At 45.2% G+C, this 13,663-nt stretch overlaps 1 long non-coding RNA gene across 2 annotated transcripts in view; it reads right to left on the reverse strand.

Moving 5' to 3' along the window:
* Nucleotides 1-6,703: 6,703 nt before the first annotated feature.
* LOC140476632 (uncharacterized) overlaps nt 6,704-13,663 on the reverse strand; it is a 45,620-nt gene continuing 38,660 nt past the window's right edge. For both annotated transcript variants that reach the window (XR_011960541.1, XR_011960540.1), the window contains exon 4: nt 6,704-6,791. This is a non-coding gene — a long non-coding RNA (uncharacterized lncRNA). The remainder of the gene's footprint in view (nt 6,792-13,663) is intronic.

Raw genomic sequence — 13,663 nt, forward strand, 5'->3', positions numbered from 1 at the left:
AGAACACTTCAGAACATACCAAATGACTTCCTATTTCAAGGACTGTAATTTCCCCTCACATGTGGTCAACAATGCCCTCCAGTGTATCTCCTCCACTTCCCAAACCACTGCCCTTGAACTGATTTCAATGCACAAAGCCATGCTGACTCTCCCTAATCATTTCTTGCTTTTCCAATGACATGTAAATCCTGTCCCTGAGAATCCCTTCTACCAACCTCTCTGCCACTGACTTCAGGCTCACCGGTCTATAGTTCCCTGGCTTTTCCTTACCACCTTTCTCAAATAATGGCACCCATCTTCCAGCACCTCACCTGTGACGATCGATGATACAAATATCGCAGCGAGGGGCCCAGCAAAAGCTTCCCTAGTTACCCACAAAGTTCTGGGATACACCTGATTAAATTCCAGGGATTTATCTACCTTTATGCATTTTAAGACATCCAGTACCTCCTCCTCTGTAATATATACACTTGCCAAGTTATCACTATTTATTTCTCCAACATCTCTAACTTCCATATCGCCTTTCAGTAAAAACTGACATGAAATAATTACAGAATCTCTCCCACCTCCTGCTGTTCCATAGACAGTCTTGTTGATCTTTGAGGGTCGCTATTCTCTGCCTCGTTATTCTTTTGTCTTTAGTGTATTTGTAGATTCTCTTTGGTTTCTCCTTAAACCTATTTCCCAAAGCTATCTCATGTCCCCTTTTCTGCCTCCTGGTTTCCCACGAGTATACTCCTACTGCCCTTATAGTCCTCTAGGGACTCACTCAAACAGAGTGGTCTGTACCTGCCATATCCTTTCTTCATTTTCTTGATCAGAGCCTCAATTTCTCAGGTCATGCAGCATTCTCAACACCTCCCAGCCTTGGCCTTAACAGGAACATACTATCTGCGTACTCTCATTGTCACAGGCCTATGGAGGCAATGGCAGATGATGACAGAGAAACAATAATTATCAGTAAAGAGGTATTGTTGGGAAAGCTAACAATTCATCCTTATCTCTATAATTCCTCTCTAGCCTCAGAACTAACACTATCTCTGGTATCAAAAACATCTCAATCAATGCAACATCCTCCAATCTCTAATCTCCTCCAGTCTCAACACCCTCCCTGCCTCTATCTTGTCCACCCTCACGAATCTTTGTGATGTGCCTTTCTTTAATTCCAACCTTCAGGATAACCCACTTTTATTTCAGATTCCTGAATCCTGAGCTCCACAATGTCCCACTTAACATCTGTCACATTTTCCTGCAATAAACATTAATCAATTCCGTATCATCTATTCTAATATCACCTTCTCTGACCTGGTTTCTATTGTGGCTTGTCATATTCCTATATTATCCATCTGTGGTCTACATGACAGAAAAAGGTGTTGTGGTCCATCAGGTTTTTGCTGTAAAGAAATCTCCCAGCTAACTATTTTAATTCCATTTTCCAGCACTGAGCCCATAGACCTGTCAGCCTTGGCATTGCAAGTGTGTTCCTAAATACATCGGAAATGCCATCGGGATTTCTGTCTCTCACTCACTTCCAGACTTCCAGTTTTAGTGCAACTGTTGCTCTATGATATCACCCACAGGAACACAGAGCAGCTGGGTCTGTGCGTACCAGAGATCGCCCACACATTGGGAAGGATGGCAGGGTCCCTGAGAGGGGGCACAGGAGATTTACCAGGATGGTTCAAGGAATGGGGGATTTTAGTTGCAGAATTTGTGGGGCTTTTTTAACATTAATTACTCATGTGACATGTCTGTTGCTAATACACATCAACAATAATCATCCACAATTAATAGACTGTCCTTTTCAACCTCTCCCCTTGCCTGTGCTGTGGTAACCTTCAGGTTAACCACCACCAGACATCTCTCTCTAATGAGAGAGCAGTCCTATGGTCTGGGAGGACCATGCTGACGTGATCTTTCACACAGTTATGCCACTGCCCCTCGGGGGTGGGGAGAGGGAATACTGAAGGTGGTGGATGGGAAACCACTCAGGTACAGTGCTTTACCCTGGAGGATGTTCACTTTCTTTAATATTGTTGGGTGAGGTGGGGGGGGAGGGGGGGGGGGGTGCGCACTGATGCAGGCAAGTGGAGAATGTTCCAACACAACCCTGATGTGTACCTTATAGAGAGCAAACAGACATTGGGGAATCAGGGGTTTGGAAAAACTGAGAGTATTCTCCTTGTAGCAAAGGAAATTTTGGGGAGCTGTGACAGAGCGGTTTACAAAAGTTACACATTATAATATTAAACCTTACACCCGTCAGCTCATTATACAAGGATTCCAGGACAAATGTTGAAGATTTGGGAAGATCTATTGATAGGATGGTTTGTTTCAAAGAAGAACTTTTATGCAGCAAATGGTATTGATCTGGAACACAATACTCTCACACAATATGAATATCCACGTCCTGATGTATTGAGTAATTCTGTCAGTTTGGCATTACAATGACTGAGATTACCATCTGAATATCTGCCTGTAATACAAGTTGATAAAATCCGTCACTGTCAGTTCAAGTTTGAAACTCATACAATCCCCTCCTCCCAGCCCAGGAGGACTGTACAATTACCCCTAGCGGAGGTCAGCAGGCAATTCAGGGGCAAATCTGTGTGGGTTTCTATGAGTTTCCACCTTGGGACTTCATGTGACTGAACATGGGACAGAATGATCCAAGATTCAGTGAGATATGGAGAGCAGGATTTGCTTCCTTTTCTTTCCTTCCGTACTGCCGCTGAGCCTCATCAATAAGACATGGGGGTGTGACAGGCTCATGCAGCTCGATGGGCAAGATGTCTCCATTCTGACCAAGGGGCAGCAAGCTCCTCCCAGTTATTAAACAGAGTATCCCTGAAAAGATAGCAAATGCGCATGCTTCCCACTGCCCAGTGCTCACAGTAAATATTTTGAATAATGAGGGGGGAAAATCAAGACAAGGCATAACAGGAATGTTCCAAGAGAATTATAAACAGTTTACAGAGAGATATTCACAGGAAAAGTGGGCAACAAGTTGGCAAATGGAGTATAACTTGGGATAAACTGTAGAAAGCTGCACCACAAAGGGACTGGGGGAAAATGAGCAGGAAACACAGAAAGCGAGCACACAGTTACAACAGGGAGTCAGGAAGGGGAATGGAATGTTGTCCCTTATTTCAAGGAGTTTGCAATATAAGAGTTTGGAATATATACCTTAGGGCAACTAAACAAATGGCGAGTGAGACCACATCTGGAGGAACGTGAACAGATTTGGTCGCTTTAGTTAGCGAAATAGAGCAGTTGATTGGAGGCATTTCAGAGATCCTTTGGGATGATCCCTGTTTTATAGGGATTATCCTGAAAGCAAAGGCTGAACAAGTTGGGAATCTACTCACTAGACTTTGGAAGAATGAGAGGAGATCTCTTTGAAACATACAGGATTCTGTCGAGGTTTGACAGAGTAAATATGGAAAGGATGTGTCCCATTATGGGTGAGTCTTGAACCAGATTCTGTGTCTGTCACGGAATCAAGGATTCTGTTTCAGATTTGTCAAGTTAAAGGCAACACCGACATAGGTTCGGGTTTCAGTAGCAATGGAGCTGGGGTGAGAAGGAGATAAGCAACGTTTTAGAGATTGGAATGCCTGGTGTTTGTGATTGTGTAGATGTCTGATCAGGTCACCTTGGAGTCAGATATGAGAGCAATATTGTGAAGAATGCAGTTCTGCCTCAGACATTTCCCAGTGAGAGGGAGGGACACAGCAGTAAGGGAAATGTATTTGGAATAACAACTGGGGGGGCAATGGGTTTAACAATTGCAGTGTTTCATTGGAATGAATTGCAGCTAATCGAAGCGTGGTAAGCAGTTTGATAACTGAGTAACAGTGGAGTAATGGAGACGGATGGTGGGGAGGGAGAGCTGGACATTGTCAGTGTACATGTGAAACCTAACACAGTGCTTTTGGGCGATGTTTCCTCCTGGCAGTGTGTAGGTGAGAAACAGGAGGGACCAAGGATAGATCCTGGGGGGACACCAAATACAAGGAATTCAGAAAGGAAAGGGAGAGTGGAGATGGAGCAGGATTTTCCAATGATGGTGAGGTCAAATATCAGTTTTTAGCAGAATGGGAGAGACGGACATAACCAGAAAAGACAGACAGATCATGGAACAATATCTGTGAATTGCAAGGGGAGGGGGGGGGGTTGCAGTGACAAGCAGGAGGATGAGAGAGAGATTTGGAATGTCCATGATTTAGCTACACTAGGGTAAATGGTCAAGATGACCTCTAATAAGGCTTGACAAGAGACTCTAGGAAATGAAAGTTTAGGACTAAAATGAGGAGCATCCTTGTGAGGCAGAATGGCTCGGTGGGCTAGTGGAGAGGGAGGGAAGAAACCGAGGCAGCTGATCGGATTATCTCAATGTTATTGACAGAGAAACTCCATGTGCTCCTCACTCTTGTTGTAGGAGGGGAGGATGGAGCAGGGAGGAGAGAGGAGACAGGATAATGGACATTGTTATCGAAATAATAAAAAACAAAATCTGTGATCGTGATTCTAAAAATAAGTGAACAAACCTATCGTATTTATCATTTATCAAGAATATTAAAATAGACAACTGAAGTTCAGGTTTGAATCCCAAATTGGTACAGGGTTGCTCTGAAGTCAAGAAAAATAAAGAAACTGGAATGAAGAATCTACTGTTTGCCATGGAACCATTCGGGATGTTTTTTCTGCCATTGACAATGTCCTTGAGGGAAAGAAACCCGACAGTAGGCCAACAAATCACTCATTGTATTAATCACTGCACTGTCTCAACAAAGGACGGCATGGTGGCACAGTGGCACAGTAGTTAGCACTGCTGCCTCACAGTGCCAGAGACCCGGGTTCAATTCTTGCCTCAGGCGACTGACTGTGTAGAGTTTGCACATTCTCCCCATGTCTGCGTGGGTTTCTTCCGGGTGCTCCAGTTTCCTCCCACAGTCCAAAATGTGCAGGGTAGGTGAACTGGCCATGCTAAATTGTCCGCAGTGTTAGGTGAAGGGGTAAATGTAGGGGAATGGGTCTGGATGGGTTGCGCTTCGGCGGGTCGGTGTGGACTTGTTGGGCCGAAGGGCCTATTTCCACACTAAGTAATCTAATCTAATCTAAAAGGAATGAAACTGGATGGACCACATTACATTTACCAATGCACTAGCAAATACAACCACAAAATCAGCCCTCTTGTCCCTGCAACTTCTGCCTCACTCTGGGCCAACAAGAGCAGTGGAACTGTACTCCAGCCCAATCTGAAATCTCATGGCCTGATATCCCCCACTCAACCATTAACATAAAGCCAGGGGAATCAACCCTGGTTCAATAGTGAATACAGGAGGGCATGCCAGCAGTACCAAAAATGAGGTGCCAACCTGGTGCAGCTACAAGCAGCACAAACAACACCAAATAGAACTAAGTCATCCCATAAACAATGGATTAGATCGGAGTTCTGCAGTTCTGTCACACCTAGTCAGGAATGGTGATAGACAATTACAGCATCACAGATATCCCCACCCTTACTGATGGAGGGGTCTCACACATCCATTCCACAGATAAGAGGACAGCATTTGCAGCAATTTTCAGCCAGCAGTGCCAAGTGGATGAGCCTTCTCCATTGGTCCCTGACATCACAGATATGGATCAACTTGGTTGAACACTCATGTCAAATCAGATCATGAAATGGATAAGTAGTGTAAAGGCTATGGGCCCTGCCAATATTCTGGCAACAGTACTGATGGCTGTGCTTCAGAACTTGCTGCCCACCAAGGCAAGTACTGCTCCAGCACTGGCACCTACTGACTTTGTGGAACATTGCTCAGGGATGTTCCAACACAAAAACACAGGGCAGATCCAACTCAGCCAATTCCCCTCCGTCAGTCCACACTCGCTCAGCAGTGAAGTGATAGAAGGCCGATGCACCTGCTCAGGATTAATCTGGTGAGCGATGCCCAGTTTGGGTTCTGCCTGGGCCACTCAGTTCCTGAGCTTGTTACAGACTTGATTCACAAACTGACAAACAGCTGAATGAGTTGAGGATGACAGGCCAGACCCCCTCCAAGTCCACTATTTCGACTTCAGTGATATCACCTGGCCTCACCACAGTCTCAGCTCATTTGCTGAAACTCTCATTCATTCCTTTTGTTGACTCTAGATTTCATTATCTAAACCCACTCCTGGCCAGCATCCCACATTCACCCTCCCAATAATCTCCAGAATATTGAAAACTCTACTGCCGAAGTGCTCACTTGTACCAAAACTTGCTGATCAATCAAAAGATCAATAAGCAACAACAACTTACTTTTGCACCTTTGAATTAATTCCTGGCTGTAATCATTCCTATCTCCCTGCACCACACACCCTTTCATATCTCAATAACTCATTTTAGTTCAGACTCTCAATGATGTGTTTATTTTTGAGCTCACCTGTGTGACTGTTTCCATAGACTGCAAGGGAACATGGTCTGGAATCCGCACTCTAACCCACTAAGATCTACTTTCTTCCTTTAAGGCATTCTTGAAAAACTGCTTATTTAGTAATGGTTGTGGCGACTGGACACAATATTCTCCATCTGTAGCCTTATGTCAAAAGTTCTCAATAATATTTTTGTGAAATTAAAACCATGATGATTTGTACAGATATCTTCAACTCTTCAATATCACTGAGTGAATAAATCTGTAATGTCTCTTAACCAACCACCTTCACCATACAAACTGCAGCAGTACAAGGAAGTCAAACATCACCCTCTCCACAGGCAACAAGGCTTTGACATTGATCACTGGTTTCTGTGGAAGGAGAAATACACAGTTGATGGTTCAGGGAGTGCAATATGAATCACAGGGAATGAAAATGGTGCAGATTTTGACTGTCAGAAATGGAAGGAAAATGCACTCGCTTATTGGACAAAAGAATTCTTGACTGTCAAAGATATTGTGGAGAAAATAACCTGATAATGGAACAGCATATGGTCAGGAGCCAGGCAGCAGTGGACAATTCATTTACATTCCTGAAGAAGGGCTTATGCTCAAAACGTCGATTCTCCTGCACCTCGGATGCTGCCTGGCCTGCTGTGTTTTTCCAGCTCGACGTTTTTCTTTTCATTTACAAAACAGCTGTGAAAGTAATAGTAAAATACTATACAGAGCAAAAATACACCCATGAGAGACTGAAGAAGCTCGATAATGAACACGTGGACATCAGAGAACCCAGAGGTGAACCAGAGCAGAATTCACTTTTATGATCCCACAGTCAAAGATGTCTAGCACAGAAACAGACTTCTTTGGTCCAACCTATGCCAACCAGATATCCTAACCTAAGCTATCTGCCACTCCTCAGCCCACTGGCCCATCTGATCAATATCCCATTGTATTCTGAGATAACCTTCTTCATTGTCCACAATACCAACTGTTGGCTGGAGCTTGTGCACTGCTTCGTGGCTTTTGTTGCTGTTTCTCAGTTACAAGAGTGAGGGACAAAGTTAAAAATCACACAACTACCTGATGAAGGACCAGCAAATAGTGCTTCCAAATAAACCTGTTGGACTATAACCTGGTGTTCTATGAATTTTAATTTTGTCCATCCTAATCCAACACCAGCACCTCCAAGTCACGAGTGAGGGAGGAATGCAAAACATAAGAACAAAAGATCTTGGAAAACTTTAAGGCCGTCCTGCCCTTCGAGCCTGCTCTACCATTCAATAAGATCATGGTTGATCATTTTGTGGATGCAGAACGATTTACCCACGTTCTCACCGTATTCCTTAATTATTTATTTCTTTTCAAAAAAAACTAACTTAGCTTTAAAAACGTTCATTGAACTAGCATCAAATACTTCCCTGGGCAATGCACTCCATCAAGGTCAAGACATTCCTTCTCAATTCACTCCTAAATTTGCTGCTTCTGACTTTGTGGTGATGCCCTCTTGTCCTAGCTTCACCTGTCAGTGGATACATCCTCTCTACTTCTATTTTATTTATTCCATTCATTATTTTATATCTATCCATTTTTCTGAATTCCAATGAATATAATCCCAACCTACTCAGTCTTTGTTAAGCCAAACCCCTCACCTCCGGAATCAACATAGTTAACCTCCTCTGCACCCCCTTTAGGGCCAGTACATCCCTGAGCACGTAAGGAGATAAAAACTGCATGCAGTACTCCAGGTGTGGCCACACCAGCACCCACTATAGCTAGAACATAACCTCTGCTTTTAAACACAATCCCTTCAGAAATGAAGGACAAAATTCCATTTGCCTTCTGAATTGATTGTTATACCTGGTGACTAACCCTCCTGCAGAAGGATGTTTAGGTGCATCTGCATAGCAAATAATGTAACTTTTTTAAAATTCAAGTAATAGCCTTTTTATTAATGTTACTCCAACCAAAGAGTATGACTTTACATTTACGAACATAATATTCCAAATGCCAAACCATTGCCCACTCACTCTCTGTATCTCTGTTCCTCTGCAAAGTTTCCCAGTCCTCCGCACACTTTGTTCTGTTACTCATCTTAGTCTCATATGCAAACTTTGACACCCTACATGTGGTCCCCAACTCCAAATCATATGTATCAATTCTAAATAATTGCAGTCCCAACACTGATCCTAGAGGCACATGACTAGTTACTGATTGCCAGTCAGAATAAGGCTTATTTATCCCCACTCTTTGCTTCCTGTTATTCAACCAATCTTCTATCAAAGCTAATACTCTATCCCATGCACCCTTATATAATGCAACAGCCACTTGTGTGGCACTTTGTTGAAGGCCTTTTGGAAATCCAGGTACACTGCATCCACTGGGTCCCCATTGTCCACCTTGCTCGAAATGTCTTCATAGAATTCCAAACGATTTGTCAAGCATGACCTGCCCTTTGTGAATCCATGCTCTGTCTGCCCAATGGGACAATTTGTATCGAGATTCCCTGCTATTTCTTCCTTGATAATAGACCCAAACATCTTTCCAACTACAGAGAATAAACTAACTGATGTAGAATTCCCTATCTTTTGTCCACCGCCTATTCTTACAGTCCTTCCTTTTCACTGGAATATGCCTTTGCTGAGCACTTCCTAAAATGCCTTTGAAAATCTTTCACTGCTCATCAACTGTCCCACCATAAAATCTTTGTTTCCAGTCTACATTATCCAGGTTCTTCCTCATTCTATTTTAGTTCCCCATGTTGAAGTACAGGACCAAGGTATTAGATTTTATCTTTGCACTGGAGGAGAAAGTGAGGACTGCAGATGCTGGAGATCAGAGCTGAAAATGTGTTGCTGGAAAAGCGCAGCAGGTCAGGCAGCATCCAAGGAACAAGAGAATCGACGTTTCAGGCATAAGCCCTTCTTCAGGAATGAGGAAAGTGTGTCCAACAGGCGAAGATAAAAGGTAGGGAGGAGGGACTTGGGGGAGGGGTGTTGGAAATGCGATAGGTGGAAGGAGGTCAAAGTGAGGGTGATTGCCCCACCCCCACTCCGGCCTGAGGGGTCAGGAAGAAGATTGCAGGTTAGGAAGATGGAGCTGAGTTCGAGAGATTAGACTGAGACAAGGTGGGGGGAGGGGAAATGAGGAAACTGGAGAAATCTGAATTCATCCCTTGTGGTTGGAGGGTTCCTAGGCGGAAGATGAGGCGCTCTTCCTCCAACTGTCGTGTTTCTATGGTCTGGAGATGGAGGAGTCCAAGGACCTGCATGTCCTTGGTGGAGTGGGAGGGGGAGTTGAAGTGTTGAGCCATGGGGTGGTTGGGTTGGTCCAGGTGTTCCAGAGGTGTTCTCTGAAACGTTCCACAAGTAGGCGGCCTGTCTCCCCAATATAGAGGAGGCCACATCGGGGGCAGCGGATGCAATAAATGATGTATGTGGAGGTGCAGGTGAATTTGTGGTGGATATGGAAGTATCCCTTGGGGCCTTGGAGGAAAGTAAGGGGGGAGGTGTGGGCCAAAGTTTTGCATTTCTTGCGGTTGCAGGGGAAGCTGCCAGGAGTGGAGGTTGGGGTGGTGGGGTGTGGACCTGACAAGGGAGTCACGGAGGGAGTGGTCTTTTCGGAACGCTGATAGGGGAGGGGAGGGAAATATATCCCTGGTGGTGGGGTCTATTTGGAGGTGGCTGATATGATGACGGATGATACGCTGTATATGGAGTTTGGTGGGGTGGTAGGTGAGGACCAGTGGGGTTCTGCCCTGGTGGTGGTTGGAGGGGCAGGGCTCAAGGGCGGAGGAGCGGGAAGTGGAGGAGATGCGGTGGAGGGCATTGTCGACCACGTCTGGGGGGGGAATTGTGGTCTTTGAAGAAGGAGGCCATCTGGGTTGTACGGGATTGGAACTGGTCCTCCTCGGAGCAGATGCAGCAGAGACGAAGGAATTTGGAATATGGGATGGCGCTTTTTACAGGGGGCAGGGTGAGAGGGGGTGTAGTCTAGGTAGCTGTGGGAGCCGGTCGGTTTATAGTAAATGTCCGTGTTGATTCGGTCGCCCGAGATAGAAATAGAAAGGTCTAGGAGGGGGAGGGAGGAGTCTGAAATGGTCCAGGTGAATTTGAGGTCAGGGTGGAAGGTGTGGGTAAAGTGGATGAACTGTTCAACTTCCTCATGGGAGCATGAGGCAGCGCCGATACAGTCACTGATGTAGCGGAGGAAAAGGTGGGGGGTGGTGCCAGTGTAGGTGCAGAAGATGGACTGTTCCACATATCCTATGAAGAGGCAGGCATAGCTGGGGCCTATGCGGGTGCCCATGGCTACTCCTTTGGTTTGGAGGAAGCGGGTGGATTGGAAAGAGAAGAAGTTGTTCAGGGTGAGGACCGGTTCAGTCAGTCGAAGGAGGGTGTCAGTGGAAGGGTACTGGTTGGTACAGTGGGAAAGGACGAAGCGGAGGGCTTTGAGTTCTTCGTGATGGGGGATGGAGGTGTATAGGGACTGGTGAAGATAAGGCATTGGGGGCCGGGGAAACGAAAATCATGGAGGAGGTGGAGGGCGTGAGTGGTGTCCCGAACGTAGGTGGGGAGGTCTTGGACTAAGGGGGACAGGACCGTGTCGAGGTATGCAGAGATGAGTTCGGTGGGGCAGGATCAGGCTGAGACAATGAGTCGGCCGGGGCAGTCTCGTTTGTGGATTTTGGGCAGGAGGCAGAAACTGGCGGTGGGGTTGAGGGACTATGAGGTTGGAGGCGGTGGATGGGGTGATGAGGTTATGGATGGTCTGGGAGATGATGGTTTGGTGGTGGGAGGTGGGGTCATGGTCAAGGGGGCAGCAGGAGGAGGTGTCCGCGAGCTGGCGTTTAGCCTCAGCAGTGTCAAGGTCGGTGTGCCAAACTACTACCGTGCCTCCCTTGTCTGCCAGTTTGATAGTGAGGTTGGGGTTGGAACGGCTGGAGTGGAGGGATGCACATCCCGAGGTTGAGAGGTTGGAGTGGGTGAGAGGGGTGGAGAAGTTGAGGCGGTTAATGTCGCAGCGGCAGTTGGCTATGAAGAGATCGAGGGCAGGTAATTTATCTTCACACCTCTCCATATGTAGTCTAACTTCAACCATACAGTGATCACTTCTTCCAAGAGGATCCCTAATTCTGAGGTCATTAATGATTCCTGTCTCATTGCACAGGGGCCAGATCTTGGATAGCTTGCTCCTTATCATTTACATTTCATACTGTTCAAAAAAAACTATCATGGATACACTTAATGAACTCCTCAAGGCTACCCTGACTGAGCTGGTTCGACCAATCTACATGTAGATTCAAATCACCCAAGGTAATAGACATGCCATTTTTATAGGCATCAGCTATTTCTTTGTTTATTGTCCATCCCAATGTGATGTTATTATTTGGCCTACACACTGCGCCTATCAGTGACTTTCTTGTTAGAATTTTGAAAGCATCATTTCGGTTACCCCTAATGTAGAACAATAACAACAACTACTTGCTTTATATGGAATCTTTCATAATGGCAAATCTCCTAAGGTGTTTCATGGATGATCAAAACATTGATTAAGGAGGATGATTTTAAAATACATCTTAAAAGAGGATAGAGAAGGTTAGGGAGGGTTTTCCACAGACTTCTGCCCTTGAAAGTTCCAATTGTGGAGTGATGCAGGTGGGGTGGGATAGGGTGGGTTGAAAAGGGAACGTGCAAAGGGGAAATGGAGGAGTGTAGGCAGTGCGTAAGGTCTTAAGGATAGAGGAGGTTCCAGACTGAGTCTGTTTGTCACAGACAGTATGGCTGCCTCATGGAATTTGAAGCACCGCAATGGGCCCATGCATGTCATGTTAGTCCAGGATAGTATAACGGTGGCTGAGAGAACATTTGATGAGGACTTGTCTACTGAAGTAGTGTGGGCTGAGGTTAGAAACAGGACAGGGGAGGTCACACTGCTTGGAATTTTTATAGGCCGCCACAGAGTTCCAGGGAGGGGGAAGAGAGGATGAGAAAAATTACTCTGGGTAGGAGTGAAAGTAACATGGTGGTCATTATGGGGGACTTTAACTTCCCCAACATTGACTGGAAATTCTATAATTCTAGTCCGTCGGATGGATCAGTTTTTGTCCAATGTGTGCAGGAGGGTTTCCTGACACAGTATGTCGAAGGGCCGACTTTAGGGGAGGCCACATTGGATCTGGTGCTTGGTCATGAACCGGACTCGGTGTTTGATTTAGTTGTAGGTGAGCACTTTGGAGAGAGTGATCATAATTCAGTTATGTTTAGTTTAGCGATGAAAAGGGATAGGTATATGCCACAGGTGAAGACTTATCAATGGGGCAGTGGAAATTATAATGCGATTCTGCAAGAAGTAGGATGCATAGGATGGAGGAGCGAAATGCAGTGGTTGCAGACAATGGAAATGTGGAGCTGGTTTAAGGAACAGATATTGCGTGTCCTTGATAGGTATGTCCCTGTCAGGCAGGGAGGAAGTGATAAGGTAAGGGAACCGTGATTTAGCACAGAAGTTGCATCTCTCGTTAAGAAGAAATAGGAGGCTTATGTGTTGATGAGACAAATGGTACAGATGAGGCGATGGAGACTTACAGATCAGCTAGGAAGGATTTCAAGAGTTAAGAAGAGCAAAGAGAGGACACGAGCAGTCTTTAGTGAATAGAATAAAGGAGAACCCTAAAGCTTTCTATAGGTATGTGAGGAATAAAGGATAGGGGAGGAATCGGGCCAATCAAAGACAGAAGTGGGAAGTTGAGTGTGGACACTGTGGAAATCGGAGAGGTGCTAAACAAACATTTCTCATTGGTTTTCACTCAGGAAAATTAGAATATTGTAGATAATAATGAGGTTTTAGATGTTCGACTAGAAAGGATCGAGGTTAGTTACGAACACGTGTTATCAATTCCAGAAGGATTAAAGTAGACAAGTCCCCTGGGCTAGATGGGATTTATCCGGAGATTGTCTGGGAAGCTAAGGAGAAGATAGCAAAGACTTCGGCTTTGATATTGAGTTGTCATTGCCTAGAAGTTCAGTACCTGAGGACTGGGTGATTGCAAATGTTATGCCCTTGATCAAGAAGGGCAGTAGAGATGACCCAGGTAATTATATACCAGTGAGCCTTACTTCTGTTGTAGGAAAGGGTTTGGAAAGGATTATAAGAGACACTATTTGTAATCATCTGGCAAACAACAATATGATTTCAGATCGTTAATATGCTTTCATCAAGGGCAGGTCGTGTCTCACAAACCT

This window comes from Chiloscyllium punctatum, chromosome 4, assembly GCF_047496795.1.
Source record: "Chiloscyllium punctatum isolate Juve2018m chromosome 4, sChiPun1.3, whole genome shotgun sequence".
Classification (NCBI taxonomy): domain Eukaryota; kingdom Metazoa; phylum Chordata; class Chondrichthyes; order Orectolobiformes; family Hemiscylliidae; genus Chiloscyllium; species Chiloscyllium punctatum.